General features: G+C 37.9%; 2 pseudogenes; both read right to left on the minus strand.

The window, feature by feature from the left end:
- The window catches only part of LOC149177035 (serine/threonine-protein kinase GRIK2 pseudogene), a 33,710-nt pseudogene extending 16,655 nt beyond the window's left edge, over positions 1 to 17,055 (minus strand).
- Positions 17,056 to 24,547: 7,492 nt separating this feature from the next.
- The window catches only part of LOC149177036 (serine/threonine-protein kinase GRIK1-like), a 95,368-nt pseudogene continuing 94,369 nt past the window's right edge, over positions 24,548 to 25,546 (minus strand).

Here is a 25,546-nt window from a genome sequence, read left to right on the forward strand (position 1 = left end):
TAAAAAGAAAATATATATATACAAACTGTTTGAATATTAATATTAAATAATATATTTTAGTATGGACTTTCTTTCTTTCTCTGTAAGCAAAATGTGTTTATATAGATGTGTGTACACATAAAGTGTGTTTATGTGTCTGTTAATACCTTAGCTCTAAAAGAAAAGTAATTAAAGGTAAAACTATATAGTTATTTCTTAATAAAAGAAAAATATGTAACTCATTCAATTTTTAATATAAAATATTAAGAATGATAAAATATCCAAAAATACAATTTAAACAATGAAAAATTATCACTAGAGATCCATCTTAATCACATATTTACCAAGCACTAAAAGGGATTAATTGACTTGTAAATCTTTTTTGAAGTTTGAGATTTGATCCCTGTCAGGACAAGTTGAAGAACCAGATCATGGCTGCAAGTTAAATAGAGAGAGCAGATCATTCAACGGCTATATTTGACCACGAAAAGGCTATATTGGATCGGGTAATTGGACTAGACTAAGAGATAGGGACAGGGAAAAATAATTAGTTAATTAATTAATAAGCTATTTTTGTTACAGTTTGTATTTAACTAAACTGAGTATAAATCAATAACTAATTCAAAGATTTTTTTTATTATTTAAAACTATATAGATCTTTTATTATTATTATATGAAAAATTAATAAATGTTTATTAAATGGATACCTAATTAGTTAGATAAATATTTGACTTAATACTAAATTTAAGGATCTATACTGGTTAAAGATGGCAGGACCAGAAAGGATTCTTTTGGGTTTCGATGGAAAACAAGAAGTTTAGTAGGCATGAGAATTAGGATTGGGGTATTTCCCTCTGTGCTGACATTCTGTTCTTTGAAAATTTCTCTTTTGGTTAGTGTTAGTCTTTGTCAGCCCTGCGAGTCAACAGTGATCAAATATGCTCTTACAAGGTTTTTGTTAGGGTCTCAAGTCAAATTTATATCATTTCATTAGGTTTTCAAAATAAAAATTTGGTCACTGGCTAGTGTGTCTAGGTCTATTACTGCTCCTTTCAAAAAATTTCATGTTCCGATCATTTCCATCACTCAGTTGGATGTGCCATCACTAAAATGTCATCATCATCATCTCAGTCATATCATCATGGTCCTCATTTAGCTCAGTGTCACCATTAGGTCATAGTCATCAAAATCTGTAATTCCATTCATAAATTCGACAAATGAAGTAGTAATAGGGAATTTTCTCAAAAAGTTTGTGTTTCAAAGTGTAGCTTATTTCAAATATGATGTAATAAGTTCTAATGTTCCAAAGCTACATATTTTTCAAAGCAAAAGTGAAAAACATATGGTGGGCCACCCCACCACTATGAAGAAATTGACTTCCACAAGCTATAGAAGACCATCACATTCATTTCTCTAAATCATTTCATTAGCAAAGAGCTCTCACTCACCATCAAGCACTTCCTCAGTGATTTCAAGGCCAAAGGATACTTCAACAAGTGATTCCAAGCAGTGACGCTGCGTTTTACTCCAAAAGTCATAAAATTTGTTTTCAATGGTTCTAAAGGGAAATTGAAGTCTTCATCAATAGTCTACAGGTAAGCTAAGTTCCCTTTATACCTCCCATCAGCTTTATTTCCTTCTTTTCATGGTGCATAGCCTCCATTTGTCCCCACGCTGCGTTTTTGGCAGTTTTCATAGCTAGGACTGTATACAAATTCCCTAGGCTAAATCCTACACTCATTTCATCCCTTTCCACTTCCCAAAGTTCCCTAACACCCTTACCTACTTCCCTAAAATTTCCTACCATCATTTCCCTTCCCTAAACCCTTCATCCTATCCTCTCACTCACTTCACCTGTTTTCACACTAGGGTTTTCCCTTGCACATTATCAACATGGAGGAAGAAAGGAAATCTTATAAAAAGGGAGGTCAAGTATCAAGGTATGAACCACTCGACACCCATGAGCTGATGTCCTCCTCACTGTCCAAGCAATGTTTTCAGAATGTAGGGTGTTTAAGGTTCTGTGAGCAAGTTCAACAAGTCAAATATCATGCCAAGTTGACGAGCTTGTTTGCCACTAACCTTAGGAGAGATAAGGTCACTGTTGTACGGGTTAGCTTCACAATTTTAATTGAAGCCATAGCAACAGCCACAGGGATACCAACTGTGGAGAAAAGTGGTTTAAGAGTCTGGACTTGGAAGTGAAAAACTACAAACCCTTCATCAAAGGTCACTACAAAGACACCATTAAGAAAGTTTTCCCTTTTGGATAGATCCTTGAGAATTTTGCCTCATTGATGAGGATCATTATGAAGTATTTTACACGTGAAGGCATATTTTCAAGATTGTACAAGTATCATGTCAGATTGCTCATGCAATTCACAGGGGTAAAACCACTTAACCTATCCTACTACCTCTACAAGAGCTTGGCTAAAATGGTAGAGAAGGTGTAACATAGACAAAGTGATCATCGAACCAACCTTTTTCACCATGCCCTCATCAAAATCATTGTATTGCATCAGCTTCCACAAATGAACATCACTTGGGAAACATTCATTCAGTCAAATGTCTTTTTGTCTTCTGCTAGTCAATCTACAAGCCAAAGTACACCATCTACACCATCCAAGCATATGGAGATTGGCTCATCTAGTAGAACTGCAGTTAAGAGGACCCCTAGGTCTAAGGTGACTCAAACATATTAGAGAGGAAGGAGGCTTGTGTTTTCTCCAAACATTGGGGAAGTGGCCAAGCCTACATCAGCAGAACATGCATCACCATCACAACATGAGGCACCCTTGCAAGATGAGGAGCCATTCCATCTTGACACTAATATAGTAGACTTGAAGGTTAATAAAGAGCAAAAGAAAGTAGAGAAGGTCATCATGGAGAAATATGCTGAGATCAAAGAGCTTAAGGACAACTTATCTAAGGCCAATTTTATGATTTCATTCCTATAATGAGAGAATAAGCAATTGAAGGCAAATCAACTACTCTTGAATAAGCATAAGTTTGATGTCAGCAAGGAATATGTAAAGGGAAAAGCAGTAGTTGACACAGATGATTCAGATAAGCATCAAGAGTAGGTGACAAGGAAGAGGCCAAGGACTAGAGGCCTCAGAAGGGCACTTCAGGAATAATATCCACCAAAAGAGCAAATGTCTTCAGTTGACCTAATTATAGCTGAAATCAATCAAAATAGGGAGTTTTGGCTTGACAAAGTAAATGACCATATGGAAAAGCTCCTTAAGAGGGCCAATAGAGAAAAAATTGCAAAGACACATGGTTGCTCATTACTATACAAGGAACCAAGTCTCCAAAGTCAAGATCAAGTAATTGAAAGAAAGACTCAAGGAAACCCTAATCAAGAAAAAAGAGAAGGTTAAGTTGGATTTTCTTGTTGATGCTTCCCTCATAGCATAGCATACCATCTTAGGTCTTCATGGAGCAAATCTGGACCAATTTTGAAGAAATTTTGGTTTTTGTGAATTTTTGGCAATTTTTTAGACAATCATTAGGTCAAAAACGCAACGTGGCCCACACTGCGCTTTTGATGGGGAGCTCCAAATGACAATTGCCTTGAATATTTGGATTTTTCATTAGTTTTACATCACTTCTAGCCCTTGAGAGTAAAATTTTAGCAGGTTTTGGTAGGTGGAAAGGCCAAAAACCACTCAAAAATCACCTCTTTGCCCTCTTTTTGAAGAGCTTGCTGTGTTTTTGGAGCACCTCCGGGAGAATGAAGTTTTGGAGGGCTAGGAGAATCCTTTTTCAGTCCTTGAGGATTCTATCATGTAGAAGTCATCTAGAGCTATCTCCATCATCTTTTAGATAAGGATTTGGACCTCGGGAAGGCCTCCAAAAGTCACTTCTACCAATTTCGCTGTGATTTCTCTTAGCATGTTGCCCTTTTGCCTGAAACTCATGGTTTTCATTTCTATCAACTAGTTTCAAGTTTTCATGATGTAATCACTAGTATTTGATGTAATTATGATGTAGTAAGAGGTAAATAAGATTTTTATATTTGTTTTTGTGTAAATTTAGGCCTCATTTATGAGGAGCAGTTCAATCAAAGTTCAAAAAGGAGGATTTGTTTTAACCTCCCTAGACATTAGGGTTTTGTTGAGAACTTCAGGAAATCAGTTCCTAAACTGAAGGATTCAACCTTGAGATAGGGGAAAATTGTTTTGATCTATATGTATCTAGTTTTCATTCATAGAATAGGTTGGACATCAGTGAGTAGAACTCTTGGAGCTTGTACTTCATCACTTTTGTAGAAAATCAAAGGACATTTGCAGCTATTATTCAGGAATTCTTGTGTTGTGAATTTGTGATAATGTTTTCTCGCTGTTATAGTTTTATATGAATGATAAATCCACATTCTTTCCATGCCTATTCTTTTCAATGATTTTCCTAAGAGGTTTTAAATGGAATTCTTAGTTTTAAGCTCTGTTTTGTTAGGAACTTCATGTTTATGTCACTTGTCTTCTAATAAATGAATTCATGCTTGCCATGCTCATTTTGATATCTGCTTTTCCACCCTACACTACATCAACAAAACCCAAAAATATCACAAAGGCATACCTACCCTGCTCCTTTATATCTCTTACAGCTGAAACCCTTGATCTTTTGACCTAGCTCCCTGATTCTCACTCTTGATCCAGCAAAACCCTAAAATTTTTAAAACCCTTGAGCTGAAATAACTAAACTAACATCTTTTCCCACTCCAGTCATCATTGTCTATGAGTTCATAGAGAGATCCCTCTCTGGTTTTTCATGGCTAGCTGCTGAACCCTAAGTGGTTTGAGGTTACCTCCTTCGATTTCCTTTCTCAGCCTTGCAATATTGTGGAGGATAACAGGTAGAGTCATGGAATTGGTTTTTTTGAATTTTAGTTTCTCTTTTTTTATGCTAAAATCTTGTCTCTGTCAGTTGGTTCTTGGAAGTCTATGTTCTCCTTGGATAGGCACTGCCCCTTTTCCCTCCTTTTGTGCATGGGTGTCTTTTTTGGTTTAGGTTTTTATTTGTATTTGGATTGTAGACATATTTTGGTTTTTCTAATCTAGTTCAGACAGAAATTGTCCTTTGTAATTGGATTACAGACATATTTTGGCTTCTCTATTTTAATTCTGACAAAGATTGCGTCTTGACATTGTAAAACTTTCTCTACTTTGAATGAAGGTTATATTTTTTTCATCTGAAAAAAATACATGAGAATTAAGATAAACGGAAAATAATTTGGCAAAAATTTATGAGCTCTTCCTCGGTCTCCAATTAGTGCAAGAAAGGAATGAATTTGAAATTGTCATCATTAAAAACTCCCTTATGATCATTCAATATCTCCATAATATTTTTCTCCCAAAAACAATCAACTAAGCTTCCTTCTAAGAAGGATCACATGTCTTGACTTGTTCCCTCATAAGTATTACTTTCACATCTTACACAGCTATAACAAACCAATGGACACATCAGCAAATCATGAATGCCTCCTCGAACCGTGGAAATTAGTTATCAATGGTGTACTAGGTTTGAAAGTCATCCCATGAAGCGCTTTATATATGAATACTTGAAAGTCATCTTGTGATGTGCTCTCTATATGAATACTCTGTTCCTCTCAATAGAATGATGGTTAATTATGTGAAAAAGGGAAGCAAGGCTAAGCTAATCCTCCAGGCCAAGATTTTCATTCCATCAAATAACGATAGGTTATGTTATTTCAGTTGGCATCATGGTAGGGTCATCAAGGTTGAGTTGGATGGAAGTATGCATGCTAAACATGTGTACTTCAATATGTTGGGGAATATAATCCCAACCACCAGTTAGGTGTCAAAACCATCCCTCCAAGTGTCCCAGTTTAGTTTCAATTAAGTCTTGTTTAAGTCGAGTTTAACTCCAGACATTTATTATTGATGTTTCCAATGTAATATTATTTAAGTGATTTATAACACTGAGAAGAGAAATTTGTTGACCTGGATTGTCATTGATGTCAATATGGCAATATTCCATATGAGTAAACAATGATGTGAAGCCAAGCAGAGCAGATCCATGAAGAAACAGGAGCAAGAATCCAAGGAGAAAAGCCATTAGGGAAGCCATCAGAAGAGGTCATTGGAAGCAAAGAGGTATTGTGTGTAGGTAGAATTCGGCGCAACACAAAGAGGAGAAGAAGAGGCAGAGGAATCATAATGGGTCCTTGAATCCTATTGAAGAATCAGAGTTGAGCAGTGGAAAAGTGAAAGGCCAAAACCCTGAAGAAAACCCAAAACCACAGGAAAAACACTGAAGAAATGAATCAAAGTCAAAGAAAACCCGAACGCACAGGAACCATTGGATCTTGGAGATCAACAAACGAGGTTTTTTGTAATGAGCGGCTAGGATTAAGTTGCATAGCGTAAATTCAAAGAAATGAACGACGAAGATCAATTTAAGTATTAGCGGATGAGGAAATCAAAGGATCTGTCACAACCGTTGATGGTAGAAGATCTACGGTCATCGGGCGCTAAACAACTCAGGCGTTAGTTAAAGAGAAAGGTGGGTTTATAAGCGGAAATGGTTTATCGGGTTGAGAATAAGCATTAAGTGGTAATAGGAGGGAGTCACCCGATTCCATGAAGAAAATGACACGTCGCGAGTTAGAGGAGAGAGGAAACTGCTTTATTGGGCAGGTAATCCTTGTGCATGTAGCTCACTTGATATCATTGTCGAGCATTGGATCAAATGCGGTTTTGATCTACGGCGTAGGATCACCGAGCAGCTTTGTTGGTCGGGTATAATATCAACCGTCGAATGGGATGGTAAGATCTACGGTGGAGGATTGATCCAATAAAGGTAAACATCGGAAAATGTGCAAAGGCTGTAAAAAGGCGGAAAAGGTAAGTTACGCATGATTATTGTGTATTTCTATTATATAAACATTATACTAGAAATAGCGCGGATATAAGGATTTCATGTGGTTAAATTCTATATAACCAATGATAAAGAGTGGGAAGGTTATATATATGCGGCTAAGGGTTAATGAAGTTTTATAGGGGTTGAATGAATCTCGATATTAAAGTGAATGAAATCATAAAGGTTGTTGCTACCGAACCGCTGATTGCGATTGAGATAGTGACATGGCATGTGGGAACTCCGTATTGAGACAGAGGAAGCTAGAGATCGGGAAGCTGAAGATCAAGCGATCAAAGGAGGAAGCCAAAAGGTCAAGCGAGCACAGAGGAAGTGGAAGTTCAAGCGAGCGAAAGGGAATCCAAAGGTCAAGCGTATTAGTATAAGAAAACAGAGAATTGCCTTTATGAGGTGTGGCTGGCGAACTGTAAGAAACAAAGGAAGTCGAAGTTCTGGTAGAAGTGGAAGGAGCAGGAGGACAAAAGTAGGTCATAGGTCCAGCAGGGTTGGGAGCAGAGAATTACCACCAAACAGATCTAGACAATTTACAACAGAGGGTTGGAGCCCTTGAGGTTGGTGCCTCAGAACTGAAAGGATTGGTGTCCTAGGAGTTGGTGCTCCTAAATTCAAGGTTGGTGCCTTGACAAGACAGAGTTGGTGCTCTGGAGGTTGGAGCCTCACAAAGAGTCCAAGTTGGTGCTTGGCAACTGATTGAAACCATATATATATATATATATATATATATATATATATATATATATATATATATATATATATATATATATATATATATATTGTACTTGATTTATTGCAAAGATCACATTAATAAAAGCATCTATTCCTATTATCTATTTCTATGTTCCAAATATAAATGTTTTTAACTGATAAAAATAATAACTGAAAAGAAATAATGATTCACCCCCCCCCCCTCTCAGTATTTCCAACAATTGGTATCAGAGCGGGCTTCTTCATATTAGCCTAACAACTTGAAGAAGGATTCTTAGTCATGATGAGAAATCAAGAAGTGTCAGGAAGACCTCCTTTGTTTGATGGCACAAAATTTGGTTTCTGGAAAAAGAGAATGTCCTACTACTTAATGTCCCTTGGACCTGAAGTTTGTAATTTGGTCTTAAATGAGTACATAGCTCATTCCACTCTTCCAACAGATCAAGATGAGAGGAAAGTCTACATTTCAAATGCAAAAGACCTAAACTCCATCACTAGTGGAATCACTTATTCTAAATTTACAAAAGTCATGAATTGTAACTCTGCCAAAGAAGTATGGGATAAGCTAATTGGCTTATATGACGGAAGCTTCAAACTCATAGAAGGAAATTTGAAAGTCTGAAAATGGATGATGAGGAAGATATTGCATCATACTTTCTCCGAGTAGCTGAAGTGGTCAACTCTCTTAAAGGATTGGAAGAAAACATTGAAGAAAGCACCAATGTTCAAAAGGTCTTAAGATCTCTCCCAGACAGATTTGACTCCAAAGTAAGTGCCATACAATAAATGAAGGATCTAGATACTCTTAATATGGATGAACTCCATGGAATCCTCATTGCCTATGAGATGAGAAAAGGTCGCCCAAGTTCCAAAGATGCAGCATTCAAGGCCTTAAAATCAAAAAATGGGAAAGAAAGGAATGTCAGTAGTGATGACTCCGATGTTGAATCTGAATTGGCGCAATTTGTACGAAGGCTGAAGAAAGGATCCAAGATAAAAGGTAAATACCCTCTTATTTGTTTCAAATGCGGAAAAATAGGTCATTATGTTGTAAAATGTCCTCATAAGCATGATAGTGATGATGAAGAAAATTCTAAAAGGATGGTATACAAAAAGAAAGGGTTCAATAAGAAGAATTTCCTCTCTAAGCAAGATGAGTCTGATGAAGATGAATTTGTAGTCATCAAAAAGAAATCAACTAACCAGTGCCCTCACCGCAAAGGAGGTAATGAAGAATCAGATGAAGAAAATGACCATGCTGGAAGCCAAGAAGTATTACTCATGGCATTCACAAATGATGATGACTCAGGGCTAGATGGAAATGTAGATGAATTGTTAATAAGTGCCATTGAAGAAAATGAGAAATTATGGAATAAAATCATTTCTCTCAAAGTAGAAAACGAGGAAACAAAAAGAAGGGAAGATCTTTTGAAAAATAAGCTAAAAGGAAAAGAAGAAGCTTTCGAAGAATGTGAAGCCGAAATAGTATCTCTGAGGAAGGAATTGGAGCAAGTGAAAAAGGGTTGGAAAAGCTCTCAAATACTTGACACTATCCTAAATAATCAAAAACCTCAACATGAAAAATCTGGAATACGTTTTAAAGGAGAATCATCGAGTACTAGGAATAATGCAAAAAGCTATGCCTACGTACTTTCTAGCAACCCAAAAGAAGAAATATTATTTCATCAAAGGCTCATCCCAGATCCAAAGAATGAAGAGAGAGTAACTCCAAGGAAGAATGTTGATTCGAATCATGGATGTTACAACAGATACAAAACAATATTTCATCAAAGGCCCATCTCAAATCCAAAGGATGAAGCGGGAGTAACTCCAAGGAAGAATGTTGATTCGAATCATGGCTACAACAACAGGTACAAAACTATCTTTTTTGGGCATTGTTTCCATTGTAAAAATTTTGGTCATCAAGCTAGACATTGCATGGCTCGTAAGAATGACACACCAAAACTAAAGGATCAAATAAACAAACCATATCGCCCCAAAGGGCAAGGACAAATCAATACCTACAATTCTTTTGATCCCTTGGCCAAATTTGATCTGATTTGCTCATTATGTAATAATAATGGACACAATGAACAAAATTTCCCACTCAAAAGAGGAAAAGCAAGAAGTAAGAATCCCAACATGGATAAATGTGGCCTAGCTCTATATGCTCAAAATAATGAAAATCATTGGTTTGTGGATAATGGGTGCTCTAGACACATGACAATGGACAAAGGGAAGTTTGTCTCATTGAACAAAAAGGAAGGAAATGTATCCTTTGGAAGTGGATCTGCCAAAATTGTTGGAAAAGGAACTGTTACTCTTATTAATGGAAAAGGAAAAGCTCAAAATGCTTTGCTAGTAAACGGGCTCAAACACAACCTCCTGAGTGTTAGCCAAATCTGTGATCAAGGACATAATGTTGTCTTTAGCACCAAAGACTATGAAATAAGGAACTCTTCCTCAGGGGAACTTGTGGCGAAAGGGGTTAGAACACCAGACAACATCTACATTCTGAACAAGATTCAAGAAGATAAATGCTACTTAAGTCAAACATATGAAAGTTGGTTGTGGCACAAGTGACTTGGACATACAAGCTTTGATAACTTGATCAATATCAGCAAGATTAAAGCAGTACGAGACATTCCAGAGTTATTCAAACCAAATCAAGGAATATGTGGTCCATGTCAACATGGAAAGCAAACCATAAATAGCCACAAGACCAGGGAGTTTTCTACATCAAATCCTTTGGAGATCATCCATGCTGATTTATGTGGACCAACGAGAACTCTGGCACTCCAAGGAGAATGAACACCCAAGCAAAATGGGGTAGTTGAAAGAAGAAACCGAACAGTTCAAGAAATGGCAAGAACAATGTTAATAGCAGCTGACTTGCAGCCAAAATTATGGAGAGAAGCAGTCGGGACAACTGTCTATACCTTGAATCGAACTCAATTAAGACCAAATAATGAAAAGACTCCTTATGAATTATGGAAAGGAAGACTTGCTTCAGTAAATACTTCAAGATTTTTGGAAGCATGTGCTTCATAAAAATCAATGATGGCTCACCAGGAAAGTTTGATTCTCGGGTTGACGAAGGGATCTTCCTTGGATATTCTACATGGAGCAAAGCCTACAAGTGCTACAATAACCAATTACAGAAAATAGTGGAAAGCATTGATGTGAAGATTGATGAAGACCTTCCAGAGAAAGAAATTGAAGAATATGAAGTTAATCCTCTCATTGAAGAAGAAGAACCTGAAGAAGAAAAAAAAATCAAGAAATACCCAAGGAAAAAGAACCATCTCAAACTCCTTCAAAGATGAAACTTCTCCAAAAATATCACCCGGAAGAGCAGATTATTGGAAATATAAATGAAGGGATGAAAACCTGAAGAAGAATGACAAATACACCAAAGAAAAATGATATCTCTCTTCTATCCATGATAGAACCAAAAACATTTACTCAAGCAAGTAAGGATCCTCATTGGGTAAAAGCTATGGAAGAAGAAATGTCTCAAATCGAGAAGAATGAAACATGGGAGCTGGTACCTCGTCCAAAGGAAAAAAACATAATAGGAACCAAGTGGGTGTTTAAAAACAAAATGAATGAAGATGGACAAATCATTAGAAACAAGGCAAGGCTTGTTTTTAAAGGCTATTCAGAAGTTGAAGGAATTGACTTTGAAGAAACATTTGCACCAGTAACTCATGTGGAAGCTATCAGGATGTTCTTGGAATTTGCTTGCTCAAAAGGATTCAAAATCTATCAAATGGACGCAAAATTAGCATTTCTGAATGGGGAACTCAAGGAAGAAGTCTACATGGAGCAACCGGAAGGGTTTAATCTAACAAAAGGAAAAGACTTTGTTTGTAAGTTGAAAAAGACATTATATGGGTTGAAACAAGCTCCTAGAGCTTGGTACAAGATTGGATCACTATCTAAAACAACAAGGCTTCAAGAAGGGGGTGGCAGGAAGTAATCTCTACATAAAGACGGATGAGGATAAGTTACTAGTCACACTTGTTTATGTTGATGATTTGATTTTTGCTAGTAATAATGATGAGATGAGTCTTGAGTTTTCTCAAAATATGTCAAAAGAGTTTGAGATGTCAATGATAGGAGAGTTATCTCACTTCCTTGGACTACAAGTATCTCAAACCACGGCAGGCATGTTTATATCTCAAGCCAAATATCTTAAAGACATGTTTAAAAGATATGGAATGGAAGACTGTGCACCCATGAGCACACCTATGACCATAAGTTGCAAATTGAGAAAAAATGATGACTCTCCTCCAATAGATGCAACTCATTACAAGTCAATAATTGGAGCCCTTCTGTACTTAACTGCTATGAGACCCGACATTATGCAAGTAGTAGGAATGGTGGGAAGATTTCAATCAGCTCCTAAACAATCCCATTTGTTGGCTGTAAAAAGAATTCTCAGATACCTGAAAGGAACTCTTGATTTTGGTCTCTGGTACCCTAAGAGCTCAACTCTTACTTTGACTGCATACATCGATGCTGATTGGGCCAGAAGTATCGAAATGCATTCTTCCTAGGAGACTATTTAGTATCTTGGCTTAGCAAAAAACAGACATCCATATCACTATCTACAGCGGAAGCTGAGTATATAGCCGCCACAGACTGTTGTACTCAAATACTATGGATGAAGGAAGTTCTAAAAGATGTCAACATAGGCACAAATCAACCAATTACCATCTATTGTGATAACACAAGTGCGATCAACCTCAGCAAAAATCCAGTGATGCACTCAAAGACCGAACATATACCAATCAAGTATCATTTCCTTCATGAACAAGTAGCTGAACAAAACATTGTCTTGGAATATATCAATACTAAGGAGCAGATAGCTAATATTTTCACAAAACCTCTTCCTCGAGAAGCATTTGAACATCTTCGTCAAAAGATGGGAGTTATCTCTTTAGCATCACTTAAGTTGATTCATAAAGATGTTGCAGGACAGGGGGATCAGTTCGACAGGGGGAGTTCTTATGCACTCCTTTGCCACTGATGTTAAAGGGGGAGAGAAGAAGAATATTTCCATCAATGACAAAGGGGGAGACTGTTGACCTGGATTGTCATTGATGTCAATATGGCAATATTCTGGATGAGTAAACAATGATGTGAAGCCAAGCAAAGTGGATCCATGAAGAAACAGGAGCAAGAAGCCAAGGAGCAAAGCCATCAGGGAAGCCATTAGAAGAGGTCATTGGAAGCAAAGAGGTATTGTGTGCAGGCAGAATTCGGAAAAACATAGAGAGAAGAAGAAGAGACAGAAGAATCATAATGGGTCCTTGAATCTGGTTGAAGAATCAGAGTTGAGCAATGGAAAAGTGAAAGGCCAAAACCCTGAAGAAAACCTGAAGCCACAGGAAAAACACTGAAGAAATGAATCAAAGTCAAAGAAAACCCAAATGCACAGGAACCGTTGGATCTTGGAGATCAACGAACGAGGTTGTTTGTAATGAGCGGCCAGGATTAAGTTGCATTGCGTAAAGTCAAAGAAATGAACGACAAAGATCAATTTAAGTATTAGCAGATGAGGAAATTGGAGGAGCCGTCAGAGCCGTCGATGGTAGAAGATCTACGGTCATCGGGCACTAAACATCTCAGGCGTTAGTCAAAGAGAAAGGTGGGTTTATCAGCAGAAATGGTTTATCAGGTTGAGAATAAGCGGTAAGTGGTAATAGGGGGGAGTCACCCGATTCCATTAAGCAAATGACACGTCGCATGTCGGAGGAGAGAGGAAACTGCTTTATCGGGCGGGTAATCCTCGTGCATGTAGCTCACTCGATATTGTTGTCGAGCGTTGGATCAAATGTGGTTTTGATCTATGGCGCAGGATCATCGAGCAACTTTGTTGGTCGAGTGTAATATCAACCGTCGGATGGGATGGTAAGATCTATGGTGGAGGATTTATCTGATAAAGGTAAACGTAAAAAAATGTGCAAAGGTTGTAAAAAGGCAGAAAAGGTAAGTTACGCATGATTATTCTGTATTTCTATTATATAAACATTATAATAGAAATAGAACGGATATAAGGATTTCATGTGGTTAAATTCTATATAACCAATGATAAAGAATGGGAAGGTTATATATATGTGGCTAAGGGTTAATGAAGGTTTATAAGGGTTGAATGAGTCTCGATATTAAAGTAAATGAAATCATAAGGGTTTTCACTGTCGGACCTCTGATTGCGATTGAGATAGTGACGTGGCATGTGGGACCTCCCTGTTGAGACAGAGGAAACCAGAGATCGGGAAACCGAAGATCAAGTGATCAAAGGAGGAAGCCAAAAGGTCAAGCGAGCACAGAGGAAGCGGAAGTTCAAGTGAGCGAAAGGGAAGCCAAAGGTCAGGTTTATCAGTATAAGAAAACAGGGAATTGCCTTTATGAGGTGTGGCTGGCGAACTGTAAGAAACAAAGGAAGTCGAAGTTCTGGCAGAAGTGGAAGGCACAAGAGGACATAAGTAAGTCATAGTTCCAACAGGGTTAGGAGCAGAGAATTACCACCAAATAGATCCAAACAGTTTACAACAGAGGGTTGCAGCCCTTGAGGTTGGTGCCTCAAAACCAAAAGGATTGGTGTCCTGGGATTTGGCGCTCCTAAATTCAAGGTTGGTGCCTTGACAAGACAGAGTTGGTGGTCTGGAGGCTGGAGCCTCACAAAGAGTCCAAGTTGGTGCTTGGAAACTGATTGAAACCATATCTATATATATATATATATATATATATATATATATATATATATATATATTGTACTTGATTTATTGCAAATATCACATTAATAAAAGCATCTATTCCTGTTATCTATTTCTGTGTTCCAAATATAAATGTTTTTAATTGATAAAAATAATAATTGAAAATAAATACTAATTCACCCCCCCCTCTCAGTGTTTTGTTCTCTTCAATTTTTTTCATCGTATCAGAGCTTAGACTCTGTAAGACTCTCTGACATAGCAGCAGAGATTAGAGTAGTTTGCATAAGACTCTTTGGGGAGAGCAGCAACGTGTGCGAAGAGAGAGAAACAGAGAGAATAGGCGAGTCGACATAAGACTCTTTGACAGAGCAGTAGATGTTTGAAGAAGCCTACTGTGAAGAAGCAGAGAGATAACATAAGACTCTTTGAGAGAGAAGCAAAAATTTGAAGAAGCCTACTGTGAAGAAGCAGAGAGATAACATAAGACCCTTTGAGAGAGAAGCAAAAATTTGATAAAGCTTGCAAAGAAGTAGCAGGAAAACCAAGAAGCCAGAAAATTCAGCTCAAAATCGATTTTTTTTTAAAAGTGTTGTGATAACGCTTTGTTTTATTTTGATAAACTATGTTACTAACGCAGTTAAGCAGTTTGAAGTGTTGCGTTAGTTTCAAAAAATTACAGTGTTTCCTCTCACATGCGGCCACAGAGCCTCGGAAAGAGCGTTAGCCAAATTTCGTTGCAGCGAACTGAGGTCAAGCGAAATGCACACGTTTTTGTCTCCAACGAAATGTGGTTTGATATTCCAACGCGAATGGTCAAAGGTTTGAGCTTATATAAAATGCACACGTGAATGAAAAGTAGATTTTTTTTTTTTTTTTTTTTTTTTTTTTTTTTTTTTTTTCAGACAGAAAAAATCATCATAGATTTATATTAAGATAATATAAAGATCTGCATTACATTGTTTTGGGACAGTGAGAGCTGCCCATAACCAACACAACGTATGGAATGGATTTGACCGTTTCAAGGAAAAACAGAGACAAAAAAGCTACACATGTATTCAAAAGTTTAGTTACTACACATTCTGAGAACAGGAATTAAAACACAATAAGTCACAATAAGTCACATTTCTATGGTGCTGAAGATCAATGAACTGGCTTTCTAAGCAATAGAAAGGAGTCACATTCCCTTGATACTGAAATCCTGAATAAGAAAGGAAGATCCATCATGGATAACTGTCAATGACCACAATCCCGGCTTCATAACAAGACCCTCCTTGGAGAGAGAGTCAGCCTGGACATTCCTGGAACGAGGAATATGCTGGAAAGACATCTGGTTCATGGTGTTTCGAAAAAACATGATTCTGCTTAGCCAACCAAGGAGATGTGGACTGCTAATGTGGCCATTCCCATTAACATGATCAATCAACGATTTTGAGTCACCATAAATTGAAATTCCTTGGATGCCTAAAAAGTCACAAAAAGCAAGCAGCCCAGAAAGGGCCCGGGCCTCGGCCATAGTGTTAGAACCATGCCCTCCATGCCAGGATAGAGAATATTGAAGGCTGTCGTCCATTACGATGTAAACTCCACAACCGCAGCTGTTATATTGTTCAGCTCCATCAAAGAAAGCCGCAGGTACCTGGAAAGAAGAGGCTTCCGGCACTTTCTTACAGTATTTTTTTGTCTGAACATCGTCCTGATTGAACGAGTCATGGCATGCCAATATGCGATGTAGGATTGACTTGAGAGGTTCCTTTGAGTCTTGGAAGATTTGAGCATTTCTCCATTTCCAGAGAAACCAACAGGTTATGATAAACAAGGATCTCCAAGATAGACTTTGCTCACTCCACCATTTAAACACTGCCTGTACAGAGGGAAAAATAATGTGAGGAAAACCGAAAAACAAGGATAGATCATACCAGATCTGGAGAGATGGGACACATTGGAAGAACATATGCAAGTTTGTTTCCTCAGCACCAAGACACATGGCACATCTACTCGGACCCTGCCAGCTTTTCCTTCGGAGGACTTCCCATGATAGGTTCCTGTTGTAAAAGACCAACCATGAAAAAATTATCATTTTGAGAGGGCATCCTGCCTTCCAAAAGCAAGGAGGGAAAATCGGGCTGGAGCATGGAGAAGGAGCTGAGATCATGTTCTCATAGATGTCCTTTACATGAGCAGGAGACTTGGCTTTAGGCACTGTCCAAATCAGATGATCACTGGTCCCCGAATGGAAAATTCCCAAGCTGTTAAGATCTTCTTTTACAGAGTTCTAGAGTGGGAGTAGAGCGGTCGGCAAGTTCAGGTCACATCCATCCTTCCACACTGGAATAGGACCTCTCCATGAATCGATCAACTTGTCCCAAGTAAACCAGCCCATTCTATGAAGGAAGCATAATAGGGATGGAGGAAAAGAAATATCTTGACCGTTTAAAATAGGATCAATGCCAATTAGCATTCTGGAACCCGAGGAGAGGTTCCATCTTAGATTTTCCAAAAAGAAGAGCTGGATTTTCCTGAGGCTGAGCCATATAGCCGAGCCTTTTCTTGCGCCAATAGATCTTCTTCTGTACCAGAATTCTAAGTTTCTACCTTTCATGTATTTTTTCCTTATAGTCTTACTCCATAGACCATCACCAAACATACCTCTGTATAGAGATTTACATAGGAGCGCATTTCCAAAGGAGCGCATGTCAAGAAGGCCCCATCCGCCTAGCTTCCCGGGCTTAGAAATTGTTGCCATATTTACTGAATGAAACTTGTTCTGTATTGATTTCCCTCCCCAAAGGAAATTAGCTGCAAGACTGTTCATTTTGTTTATGATACTTGCAGGGAGAAAGAAAATATGAGCCCAGTAGACCGCCAATTGAGATAGGACTGCCTGAACTAGAATAAGTCTGCCTGCTAAAGAAAGAGACTTGAACTCCCAACCCGATATCTTTTAATAGAATTTGTCCAATAACCATTTCCAGTCAGCTTTCGAGTATCCCTTTGCCTTTAGATTGAATCCCAAATATTTCATTCCATCCCTGATCAAAATCGGAGCAATGCCCAGTAGCTCAACAATCCATAAGATCATTTCCATGTTTGTGTCACTATGAAACAGAGAAGATTTTTCCTTATTTATGACCAAACCTGTTGCTTTCTGGAAATTTTCAAGAATTTCATTAAGGCATATCCAGGAGTCCCTACAGAGCATAGCGAAAATGAGAGCATCATCGACGAAGAGATTGTGTGATAAAGAAATGTCCTTGCAAATCTTGACTGGACTACATCTCTTTTCATCTATAGCCTTGTTAATATGTAGACTGAGAGAGTTCATTGCCAAGATAAATAGCAGAGGGGAGAGGGGACAACCTTGTCGAAGTCCCCTCTCAGCTGAAAAGAAAGAAGAGGGGATTCCATTTATGATGACCGAATATCTGACATTCTCAACACAAGACATTATCCAGTCGATGCCCTGAGTTTTCAACCCAATTTTTGCCAGCATAATTCTTAAAAAACCCCAGTCTAAGCAATCGTAGGCTTTTTGCAAATCTATCTTGAGAATAGCCGCATCCATCTTGTTAGAAATCAATGAAAACAGACTTTCCTGGGTCATGGCCACTGCATCCAGTATGTTACGACCTTTTAAGAATGCATGTTGATCCTTTGAGATGAAGGAGGCCAGAATGGGCTTCAGCCTTTCAGCAATAATTTTAGAAATGATTTTGAACAGGATATTGCAGAGCGATATTGGTCTAAAATCTTGGAAGGTGTCCGACTTGGCCTTTTTAGGAATTAGGGCAATCAGAGTAGAAGAGATGATGCTGTGAATACTTCCTGACATCCGGGATGCCTCCACCATCCACAGCAAGTCCATTTTAAAGAGATCATAAAAGTGAGAGAAAAATTCTATGGGCCATCCATCCGGCCCAGGGCTTTTATCTCTTTTGAAAGCTTTAATGAAATTTAGAAGTTCCTCTTCAGAAATCGGCTGGAAAAAACTTTCATTTGCTGCCTCATCGAACATTACTGGAACCAGTTCGATCCTCCATAGAGTATCTTGGAAGCTATTTGTTTCCTTTCTTTTGTATTGGTTCTGAAAAAATCTCGTTGCTTCTTTTGAGATATCCTGCTGGGAGTAGAAAAAACCACCTTCACCATTGTTGATCCTCCAAATAGAATTTTTCTCTCGTCTGGCGTTTGCAAAGTTATGAAAAAATCTCGTGTTTCTATCTCCCTCCTTAAGCCAGATAGCTCTGCTTTTGAGCCTCCATGAAGCCTCCTCCTTTTGCAGTAGAATTTGTTTTCTTTTTTCCAAATTCCTTATGAGGCCTTTGAAGTCAAGGGACAGCTTATTTGGATCTGCTGTATTTAATATGTTGTCCATCTCCTTTTGGATGTCTATAAGCTCTTGTTTGTCCTTCTTTCTCTTTTGAGATTTCCAGTCCTTAGCCACGTTCCTCAGGCATGCCAGCTTTTCCCGAAATGTCATGAAAGGGGACATTTCAGATTCCAATAACTCCTTCCATTTGTTTGAGATGATTTCATTGAATTTTGGGTCTTCTAAGTGGATCCTGTTAAATTTAAAAGAGTAGCCGAGCCTGAATCCATTGCCACGCCATCCGAGGAAGATAGGTCTATGGTCAGATGTGAAATCGTTCCCTATAGAAGATACAGGCATACCCATTTTATCGATAATGCTAGAATGAAGGATGAATCGATCAATCCTCTTGGCAATGTATGCCTCTCCAGACCTGCTATTATCCCATGTTGGCTTTATTTTGATGGGTACAATGTCAACCAAGTTCCTGTTTAAAAATTCCTTCTTGAGTCTGTCGGCCAGAGGATCCTTTGTCCTGCATTTTCCCCAGCATTCATTAGTGCTAAGAGTCATATTTAAATCTCCTGTTATCATCAGAGTTTCAATATCAAGCATATTCGAGGCAAACAACCTTTCCCAGAAAGAGAGTCTATTCTTATAGGGGGCGTAGACATTGAGAATATTGATGTTTAGGTCTTGACCCCTAACAGAGGCAGAGATTAGAATCCCCGCAAAACATTTGAAGACCTTTGCCTTAATCCAAGCGGGATCCCACAAGACCGCAAGGCCGCCTGACTGACCACTAGCCTCTGAAGCAGCCATAAACCAAGAGGGGTACATTCTCCTAAAATAAGCCATAGTCACCCTGCTGGGGTGCATGGTTTCCTGTATAAGGATGATTTTTGGATGAGCTGAGTAGAAGATTTCTTTTAGCGCAAGATATTTAGGGTTTGCGCCTAAACCCCTGATATTCATTGAGACTATGAAGGTCATTTGGATGGCTTGCCAGCCATACTTGCTCTAAGAGGCTGAATATCAGACGAATCCAGAATTGGTACATCCACAAGAGATAAGTTCCTCACTCCATGCTCAGAGGCGATCGTTCTCCCTCTAAAGTGCCAGCTTCCTCCATTGTGTTTCTTTCTGACTGTTATATTCTTTGCTGAATTAGGATTTATGAATGGAGAGGCAGGACTTTTAGGTTTATGAATAGTCAGAGGCTCCAACTCTAAAGATTTTCTACTAAGTAAGAAATCAATGTCGCTATCATATTTATTAACCGGGGACACTACAGGCGAGTTGAAAGGGGTGGGCGTGAGAAGAGGTTCTTTGCCTTTTGGAACAGGAGCATGGGGTTTGTCAGGAGTCGGGGAGGAGGAGGAAATCAGAATGGGGTGAGAACCGACAACAAAGTCCATTAAGTTCATAGCAGGAGGAGAGGGAACAGCTTTGTCCTCCGAGGGCTCAGGAATGGGAGCACAGCCGAAAGGGGGGGATTGGATGGAGCGACGGGGATCCGACCCGAAAAGGTTGTCCTGAGGAGAAAGATTTTGAGTCACCTTTGAATCGAGAACTTCAGACTCTAGATTTATCTTTTGGGGAGCCTCCGGCAAACTTAAAGATGAAGCAGATGCTCGCTCAGAGAAAGACAGAGCAGAAGCCTCACCGAATCTATGATGGACTCGCTTATGCCTGCGGGTGAAATGGCGTCTGCAATTATTAATCAGGTGTTTGAAAAACGAATTACGTTATTTAAAAAGGCCCATGTAATATTTCATTGCATTAACTTTTTTTATGACATTCATATGAGATTTGTGAGAGGTCTTTTAAAAAGGGCTTTGTATCATGTAATTTGTGCTTCAATTGTATTTAAAAGGCTCATATTATTTTTAATGGCTTGGATATGATTTTTAATGGCTTCGATGAAAAGTCTAGCCATGTAATTCCTTAAAATTCTTTCGAGGGTATTAGTGTTCATATATATTTTACAAGGCTTTGTTCATAGTTTTTTTTTCTTTAAGAAAAGAACGATTTATTTTTTAGAGGGTCTATTAAAAACAAAGGATATGTTGTAAAGAATTCTAGACCGATCTATTTTGTAGAAGCCGAGCAATAGATAAGCCATCGCAAAGACACACAACAGGTAATCGTTATGTCTGCAAGTCCATTTTGAGTCGCAGAGAGCCACCGTTAAACAAATGGGAAAATCCAAGAGGATTCCCTTCATTTCAGATGCCAAGACAGCCGAGGAGGCATGGGATACCCTTGAGAGGAGTTTTGGTGTAAGGGGAAGCATTGAATTTGAAGTTGAAGGTGGATCTATAGCAACATATCTACATCCAGATAAAAAGATCATTGAATCCCACTGTGCTCAACCACAAGTGGATGATGTCTATGAAGCAGTCATAGAAGCAAGAGAGAAGGAGCATGTAGATGCTCACGAACCCCACTTTGCACAGCCACAAGTGGACGAAAATTTGGTGATTCCATCAACAAAGCTTGCTGATGAAAATATGGTGAATCCAACAACAGAGCTTGTTGATGACAATTTGGTGAATACAACAACGGAGCTTGCCGATGAAGATTTGGTAAATCCAACAACAGAGCTTGCAGATGAAATTTTGGTGAATCTAGCAACCGAGCTTGCTGATGAAAGTTTGGTGAATCCAGCAACAAAGCTTGTTGAGGACAATGAAACTGACATTGGAGCAATCTATGTTATGGTGAATCCAACAATTAATATTGTTGATGTAAAATTTGATGAAGAATTGTTGGTTAATGATGATTGGTTGCAGGTGATGCAACAAAAAAATCATATAGACATGATGCTATTCAGTGAGAAAATCCCAAATGAGTCAGTGGAAGACAACCTATTTGCAACAGCACAGGTTAGTGAAGAAGTCATATAGACAAAGACAGGAATAGAGGAAGAGGCAAACAAGGAAGCCCACAAAGAGCTGACAAAGACAGAAAAAGAGGCAGAGAAAGAAGCGCAACAAGCGAAAGCTCCCATTACAGAGAAGAAATAACAAAACCAATGTGGTTTTGTAGATGTTTTTAAACTTAACATTGATTTCCAATGTTCAAGTACACAAAGTGATTATCAAGAACAATTAAATTTCCTTGAAGCATGGCTTGCAACACCATGCCTTGATGAAATTTGCATTGAAGTTGCAGAAATAAATGTTGAAGAAAGCTTAAATGATGAAAACATCAATGAAATTTCCAGGTATTGGAGTCCTAAAGAGATGAAATTATATTATGGTCTTATGTTGCAGCAGATTGAAGATGAAAAACGCACTACAAAAGATATTATGTGGCAGCGGCCCACATACAAGTCATTTTTGAAGAAGTCCAGGATATGCTTAGACAGTCTGGAAAAATGGAAGACTTGCACTAGCAAATGAAGAAACTGAGTTTTGAAGGATACAACAAAGAAAAAAAATGAAACAATTTAGAAGCTACAAAATCTGGAAAAAGAGAAGAAGAAAAGTTGAAGTCAATTTATTTGAGCATATATTTTTCACCTTTTTTAAAGTCCATATATATATATATATATATATAAACTAAAACTAGAAACAACTTGAATAAGTGACCTCTGGCCTGTAATGGATGCCTTCGTCGCCCTCAAGGCCGAAAATGAACGATTAATTGCCAGGAATCGTAAATCTCGTAAAATTCTAAAACTACAATCAACTAAGAATTGTCGCATTAGCATAAATGAAATGGATAATTCTGTGATAGAAGCCTTCAGGTATTACAATTTTAACACTGGCCCGAAGGATAATAATGATACAACTAACAATGAAGGAAGCCAATGAATAACAATAATGTTAACAACAGTTGCATATTTGGCTGCCCAAAACAAGAATTCCGTGACAGAAATGAACCAGAAGGATGATTACAGAATAATGAATAATGCTGACAACGACAATATTAATAGCAACAATTGCGTATCCCTAGACGTGGCTGCCCAAAACATGAATCCCATGACAGAAACAAATGATAATGATGGGTATAACATAGACTAAAGAGGAAATGAATAACGATAATATTAACAGGTGCGTATCACTGGATGTGGCTGCCCAAAGCAAGAATTCCATGATAGAAACGAGGGAGAATGTTAATTATACCATTAATTCAAATGATAAAATATGCATGATGATAACAGTCAGTGGTGGCAATATGACCAATTTTTCCCACGGTTTTTTTGCAATTTGTTGATTTTTGGAAATGTAACACTAGAAAAATCCATACAAATCATATATTTACAATTAGTAGCAAGTTTATATTCACTAGAAAGATTTAACTATCATTAAACAAGCATAAGTGGAGACCTGGCAAGTTATTTAGTACTGATAGCACAAATACACATGGAATGAAATAGAGACTTTGGCTTTGTGGTTCCCACTAGCCTCACCCAAAGTGAAGACCTCTACATAAATTAACAAATTTATTGACGGTGATATTCCACAAAAAAAAATTGTGGGACCCACAATAGAAGTTGTTTATTCATCCATTAATGTAATTTCCCACCATCAATTCTAGACCAGTAACACAACCATCACATAGCACTGAGTGCATGGCTCAAAATCCCACTCCCACTCCCACTCAAAATATTTTCTAGATTGGTTGATGATAAAATATTAAAAAATGGGAATGGTGTGAGTTGTCTTACATTTGTAGTTGACTTCTGGTTACTTTAACCTCACTTGTCATTATTGTGGACGTGAATACATGGAACTTTCCACCAACCAATAGAAACATCATTTATTGGAGCCCCCATCTCTTCTGTCAACCACTCTGTGTTCCTCCAAAACACTGCTCCATGTGTGGGAACTTCTTTGGAATTGGCGGCTTGGGCGATAAAAGTCTAATAGATGTAATTGACATTGACACTTTACTTCGTTGTCAAATTTGTTTATGTTGGATTACAGAGTTTTGGACTAAAACACTCCTCAAATGAGCTTTTGTTTGTATTTTTGAAAAGAATTCATATTTGGTTCTTTATTTCGACCACCTATAAAAAATATACTCAAGTGTCCCCAGATTTGGTCCAATTCTTATTTGCTACATTCAACACAAGATTGGCATATTTTCATATTTAGTTCTTTATTTTGACCACCTATAAAAAATCTACTCAAGTGTCTTGGTCCAATTCTTACCTGCTACATTCGACACTAGATTGGCCATGCATATCACTAAATTTTTTGGTTGTTTGGGATAAGTTTTGGTGGTTTATTGTTTTTCCTTTAAAGCCAGGTCCATAGAGAAGCATTATTTTATTGTGAATTGAACAACGTCAATTACATCGGGGAATTCCTTGTAAGATGAACCTGATTAATACATCTTACCAACACATAATCTACAATACAAACGCTGAACTTGCTTGTTACAACCTTACCAACACATAATCTGCAACTGAGACACCAAGATCTTAAAGAAATCCCTTAGAGCCAGTTAAGTGATTGAACATTAGTCACCATATCATTTAATTCTTGATTATTACTTGCATGGTTAGAATTTTCAAATAATATTCCTTTGAGGTCCCAATTTCATTAGAAGTAAGTCCAACTAAAGCATGCAACTAAATATCTAAAGTCATACAGGCGGATACATTGTACAAGCATCATACAACAACTCAATATAGATACAATGAGCAAAGGAACCCCCTCTTTTGAATAACGACAACATCTCTTCCATGACCGAGCATCCATGAAATATGTAAAAATAAAAACCATAACCATCCCTATTAAATTGATTCTGATAATATTTCATAGGTAGCTACAGTTTGCTCATGATGAATAGAATGATATCTAAAGCTACCATATTCACATTTCCCCAAAACCTACATAGTTGATACGAAATCCTTCATAACCCATGGATGTCTTACAACAGCCTCTAAGCTCATCCTTTTCTTTGGATCATTTCAAAGAAGGCCTTCGAGTAAGTTTGCAAGTGTTGGATTCAAATCCTCTGGAAGGACAAGTAGATCATGAACAATCTTGTCATATGTGCCTGATAAGGAGTCACCAGTGAAGGGATAAAAACCAAACACCATGCAGTATAATGTCACACCCAACGCCCACACATAAATTTTTTTAGCATGATATGTCAAGCCTAAGCAACATTCTGGTGCAATAAAAACAGGAGTACCAGGAGACCTTCGAAGCTCATCATTTCCGCCCTTAATCATCCTACCAACACTGAAGTTAGAAATCTAAACTGTTCCATTGTTCCCAACCAAAAGGTTTTCTGGTTTGATATCTCAATGAAAAATATTATGAGCACGTAGATACATGAGACCTACAAGAACATCTCAAAATTATTTTCTAACGATATCTTCCCCAATTCCTCCAGCTAGTCCAGAACCTTGAAAAATCCCCTTCCTTTAACATATTCTAAGACCATGTAAAATTGATTAGTATCTAGATCATCAATCACCTCGATTGAATTGACAATATTAGGTGTTGGACAAAGTTGTCATTGATGTCAATATGGCATTGTTGGAGATGGAAAATATTCTTGTGATGCATGAATTACCCTTTTGTGATGTTTTCCTATCCTCATACAAACTCTAAGAAAATCCTAAGCATGAAGATGATGCATAAGTCAAATTCCCTAAAACCATAAAGCCCTAGCTTCGTGATGCCCTAGTTGCCCATGAAACCTAGCTCTAGATAGCTCTTGATTATTAATCATAAAGCCCCAGTCCTAAATTCTTGATGCAAGCCCTAGAAATAATGCTTGCCATATGATGTTCCAGCCTAGGTGAAAATGTCATAGAATTAACCATATACATTGATGAAACCTTAGCATTTGACCTTATGAAATAATGATGCATGAATGATTGTTGGATGACAAATACGATGAATACTTAGCCTTCTTAATTGATGCTCATGGTGCCCTAGCCTTGAAGGCCTAAGTC

This window comes from Pinus tabuliformis, chromosome 4_1 (genome assembly GCF_031772625.1).
Source record: "Pinus tabuliformis cultivar Carrire ecotype Pingquan chromosome 4_1, CPIR1, whole genome shotgun sequence".
Taxonomy (NCBI): domain Eukaryota; kingdom Viridiplantae; phylum Streptophyta; class Pinopsida; order Pinales; family Pinaceae; genus Pinus; species Pinus tabuliformis.